At 27.8% G+C, this 5,660-nt stretch overlaps 1 long non-coding RNA gene across 4 annotated transcripts; it reads right to left on the bottom strand.

The window, feature by feature from the left end:
* On the bottom strand, window positions 1,782-4,811 carry LOC107645567. Of its 4 annotated transcripts, none has more exons than XR_002348190.1 (4): window positions 4,616-4,811; window positions 3,598-3,991; window positions 2,489-3,507; window positions 1,782-2,365 (listed from the first exon to the last, which is right to left on the bottom strand). It is a non-coding gene; the product is annotated as an uncharacterized LOC107645567 (long non-coding RNA). The 4 variants fall into 4 exon arrangements; XR_002348191.1 differs by having other exon boundaries at window positions 1,848-3,507; window positions 3,598-3,817; window positions 3,930-3,991; window positions 4,616-4,804; XR_001621475.2 differs by having other exon boundaries at window positions 1,848-3,507; window positions 3,598-3,817; window positions 3,947-3,991; window positions 4,616-4,801.

Here is a 5,660-nt window from a genome sequence, read left to right as displayed (position 1 = left end):
AATGGAGAACTTGAAATAGCTTTGATAAATGATGAAGAATTGAGTAAACATATTGAGAAAATTAAGGATCAACAAAAAAGATCTAAAATTGGGTGGATTCATATTAGTACTATACAAGTCTTAATCAAATCTACATATATGAAAGGAATTAATTCACCAATAAGTTTAGCAATCTGTGACAAAAGAATTACTGATGACCCAATAGATCAAATAATCGGAATTGTTCACGGAAATTTGGCAAACGTAAATGTTAAATTTAATGCCCATCTTGAATATGCTATACCTTTATCAACTGAAAATCTTGGGAGATCTATAAGTTTGGCTTATAAATTTCATAGAAAGAATCTAATGGAACAAGATGATGAACCATTTTCAATTACATACGCAATAAATTATGCTTTAACAAATAGCCATCATAGTATAATATTTAAAAACAGAGAAAGAATTTATGTCAATGAATTATTTTAGAAAATTGTAAAAACAGAAATACCAAAATATAAAGCTATTGAAAACTCAGTTCTATTATTAAAAGAACCATCAGAAAAATTGGTTTCATCAAATTTTCAAATAAGAGAATCTAAAATTAATAGCCCTTTAAGTTTATCTAAGTTAAAGATTAAAGAAGAAAATTCTGAAATAAAAGAATTAACAAAAAAGGTCGAAAAATTAAATGAAACCCTAAATACTAAATTATGACAATAAATAAAGAAGAAATATATGTAACTTATCAAGATAAGAAACAAGAGCTCTTTGAAAGAAAAAATCGTTTGAATTATTTGCAATTTTCTGAAATAAATCAAAGCGCATTTGAAGCTCTAAAAACAATTTATGAGAAGTTAAAAAGAGAAGTTGAAGAGTTAGAAAAATTAATAGAATCTCTAGAAAATAGTGATGAAGCGATGATAGAATTTGCAGAAATTCTAAAATAAATAATGAAGCATGCAAAGATTGAAAGACCAGAAAATAAAATAAAAAGAAAAAGAGCGAAAAATTTAAAAAGAAGGAGTATAAAAGGGAATTAAATAATCTTCAAATCGAAATTGATGACCTTATAATAAAAAGGATAGAAATAAGAATAAATATAAACAAGTTGGAGTTAAACTTAAAAAATTTATAAATGCCTGGAAAATCATATTATGACTTAAAAGAATTAAAGCTGTTGAAAGAAAAAATGGAGAATGAGGCTGAAAAATTAAAAAGATATTTAGAAACAACAGAAAGTGTAGAACTAAAAGAAGTTGTTGAAGATTTGAGAAAATATATTCAAGAAAAAGACAAACAGATAAAAAATTTTATAAACAATAATCCATGCAAAAAAGACTATTATAAACTAAAACAAGATTGAAAAACTATAAAAATCAGAATTATAAATGCTAGTAAAAGTAACATTTTCAATTCTATACAAATTATAAACTTATTCGAAGTAAAATATGAAGAGTAAAAATTGGTATCAGAGCCAAGTTAACGATTAAGGGTAACACTTTTTCTTTAAACAACACTTTTAGTGACACGCTTTTCAGCCACAAAAAGACAAAAATTTGTACACCCACATCCGTACACTATAAGGCCCCATTATAAACTAAATTTAATTTCTCAAATGAACACCACTATAATAATAATAATAAAATATATGCAGGTGTAAAGTGTAATATTACTTATATTTGAATTTTATGGATTATAAACTCATTTCAAAGTATAGGTAGTAAATTTATTGTGTTAAATTTTTAAGAATAATATAAAATTTTACAATAAATAAATTCTATTTAATCAAAGAAATAAAGTTATTAAAATCTTTTTTCAATTATTTAATTAATGATAAATCTAAGGAAAAGAAACTAATCGCATTCTGCATAGTAACAACAACAACAAACATAATCATTACTCATTAGTGAATGAAATTATACACGCATAAAACTCAATAGAGCAAAAACCATGGTGGTCGACGATTCTACTTCTGATTGTGTTGAATTGGAGTAGAACATTGAAACCCTCGGCTTCGGCAGCAGGTTCGGCAGCGAAGGTGGAGGCAGTCTTTCTTGGCTTGGTTAACGCAGTCTCTGCAATTTGTGCCGCTTCCTAGACTCGATCCAGACGAAGAAGACCAGATCACGGTGAACCCGATCCGATTCGACTCATCAGAGAAAGACACCGAAACGTCGTCGCTTGGGTTTGTGGTGGTGTTTCTCTCACTAGATGGACCCAAACCGAAGGAGTAGTAGCTTGGTTGATGATGATCAGGCCATATCTCGAACCCTCGGTTGGTGGCGGTGCTGTTGGATGTAGATCTCTTCGTTTTTCAATAGCAATTGGATGTTGTTGTTGTTTTCTTCTTGATCTTCTTCTTTTTGTTTGCTATGATGTGGACCTAGAAAAACGAAGAAGATAACATCCATAGGAAGAAGCTTACAAGATGTATAAGTCCAATTATATTAAACAAGTCCACCACTGATGACCAAAAATATAAAACTAAAACAAAGTCCCAACCCACCTCTCTAAATCTAGTTGAGGATCTGTAACATTTCTTCAACTACTAAGGCAGACAAGGTTTTAGAGCTCTTGCCAAACTTTTCCTGCCTCTAATATATTGCACACTTGTCAACAAATTTTTGCATCTGTATACATAAATATGTACTATATAATTAGCCAATAAATAATTCATCTCATCAAATGTTTATTATTCTATTATAATAATTTATTTGATTCTCTGGATAAAGAGTTAAAAATTATCAATTACATATACACAATTTCATCACATTTATTATTAACATTATGACTATACCTTTTTTATGTTTGAGAAACAACTAAAATATTTTTTTTCCTCTTTTACATCAATTCTAAAATTATTCTTTTAAATTTTAAAATTCGTTTCTCTTAATCTCCAATACCAATCAACTTATTCTTTTCATTTTAACAATGAAATATAAGTTTTGACAGTAAATCACATATCCCAAAAATAAAATAATCGCGAGGCAATGGTACAAATTCTTTCTTTGATTCTTCAAATTTAAAAACAGAATAAACATATAAGTGAAAAATTCTATCAAGAAGAGGACTAAATAAAAAAGAATTAGTTAGTAAACTTAGATTGCCAAACATTTCTTTCAATAGTATCCTAAGAAGATTTAGTACTCCTAAGTATAACAATTAAACCTTATCCAGTTATCCATAAGAATTATAAATATTGTTTGACAAAGTTATAAATTAAATCTCTTTCAAAGTTAAAAATAAATAAAGTTGCGGAGAAATAAAAAGTAATAGAGTTGAGGATTCTAAATTTTTGAATGAAAAAATTACTAAAGAATTTGTTCAAACATAAATGGTAATTACGGAACCCTACTAAACTTCAAATTTTATGATCTTCACACATAAAAGTAAGCAGAAAATTAAGATGATCAAACTATATTGTCAATCAACTCTCAAAACTATATGAAGATTGATGATGAATGAAATTATTTCCTCCCACTCCAAGGCCTCTTCCTTCACCATAGCTGCTACTTCCCTCATTCTCTATAAAAAATAAGAACATTTCAAACTCATTAACAAACAATAACAACTACTGTCAGAATCTATTTCAAATAAATTACAAAGCTCCATCACCTCTTTATCATCATAATCGTCATTTACCACAGATTTTGACTTATTAGAATCTCCACTCTCATTCTAAAACATTAAGAGCTCAACCATAAGATTAGTATGAATCACAAGAGAGAATCAAAATATTGAGTTAAAGCAATTATCAATCCTTTATTGTAGGCCCTTATATCCTCCTCAGATGCTAGTTTGTTCTCTAGCATTTGCTTGATATGAAGTTTTTTTCCTGAAAGATGATAATATAATGAATTAGAGAGTAAATCGTAAAACAACAACAACAAAAATTCGAAATAATTGTTATCCGAAGAAAGAAGAATAATAAAAGAGAATCAGAGAACATGTTTGCTTTGCTCACAGCAAAGAACATGGACTTCCACCTAGCACCACCAGCTTTTCCAACCTAATCAGATTTCAAAGAAACATAAGCTAAGAAGAAAAACGATAACAAAAATAAATAGAGAACAAACAAATTTAATCCGAAGAGCTTGATTACATGGTATAAAAAATAGGAAGAGCTTGATTTTATATATATATCATTGGATTTAATGAGTGCATCAAGAATTCAGAACAAAGAATATCTGTATCGTGTTCTAGTCCTTCGACCCTCCATTCTTGATTATCCTAAACAAAATCCAAATGAAATCTCTTCTTGTTTTAACAATAATCACGTGAAAGAACACAACTTAAACATTATTTGAGAAGAGCAGAAATCAGAGAACGGAACCAAGGAATGAGTCGATCAAAAAGTTGTATAAGCAAAGGAAGCAGAAAAATAGAGAATCGTTGTTCGAGAATTTTAAGACCGAATTATACTGAACCAAATCCACCTGTTATACATAAACCTTCTGGGTGTGAAAATTTCAAAGAGACATGTGAGGGAATCAAAACTATCTGGTATAGGAATCTGTCTCAAAACTAATTCGAACAAAAAAATAAAAATAATAAATAAAGCTCAAAACATACTCCATTAACTATCACCAACTTAAAAGAGAGATCTAAAGAAAAGGAGTTAGTATATATGTACCAATTTGTTTCTTCCGTGGTTGAGCCTTCTGCAGAACTGAAACTCAAGGTTTGGTTCTGTATTTTTGTGCGAAATCAAAAGGAAAAAGAAACTTATGAAATGGAAAGGGATGAAATGGAAAATGAAAAAATGGGAATTGGGAAAGAGCAAGAGTGAGGAGAAGAATTGAAAAAACAAAAGAGAAAAAAAAATTCATCTTTCATAATTTTATAAGAGGTTAAAATGAATATCTTCTTTTCAATTTTAATTTTGAATTCAAAATTTAAATTTTAAATAACTGAAAGTTAGCAGTATAAAACAGATAAAAAATTTATTATATAAGTAGCATTTTCCTTATTAAAAATAGAAAATAATGTGGTCGATGCTATTGGTTGTGGTTTTTTATAAAGTTTATTTAAAAATTTATTTACAAATTATATTCATAACTAATTTTCACATTAAGCTAGCAATCCTATTATGGTTGTTATGTAGACTTCACCCTTAAAAGCCGGCGTTAATGGGCAACACTAAACCCGTTTGGAAAGCTTCAAAAGTATTTTTTTTTTAGCTTTTGATTTATGAAAAGTAGTAGTATTAATGTTTGGTGCAAATTTCAAAACCAAATTGCGGCTTTCTAAGAAGCTATTTAAAAGCTTATAGAGAAGTTTAAAAAAAATGACTTCTCTCATAATACTACTACTTTTTAGTTTTTACTACATTTTTATAAAATAAACACTTTTAGAACTAAAAATCTAAACACAAAATAGCTTATTTATACTTTTAATATAGTCATTTATTGTTTAAGATATTTTATCAAAAAGAACTTAATTGAGTTGTTTACTCAAATTGAACAATCTTACAGTATTCAACATATTTTTTATAATAAAAGTAAATTGAATTAAATAAATTTTTTGTATGATCTCTTCTTATATATATTTACCAATATATTTTTTTTCATTATTATTACTCAACATTGCATCAAATAGAAAAAAAATCTTCATATTCTCACCAACATTATAATTGCCTGGGCAAATAAAAAAAATTAATCAAAATTTATTTTATTAGG

Source organism: Arachis ipaensis, chromosome B06 (genome assembly GCF_000816755.2).
Source record: "Arachis ipaensis cultivar K30076 chromosome B06, Araip1.1, whole genome shotgun sequence".
In the NCBI taxonomy this organism is placed as follows: domain Eukaryota; kingdom Viridiplantae; phylum Streptophyta; class Magnoliopsida; order Fabales; family Fabaceae; genus Arachis; species Arachis ipaensis.
Note: the sequence above shows the minus strand (reverse complement) of the source record. Positions and strands in the feature narration are given on the sequence as shown.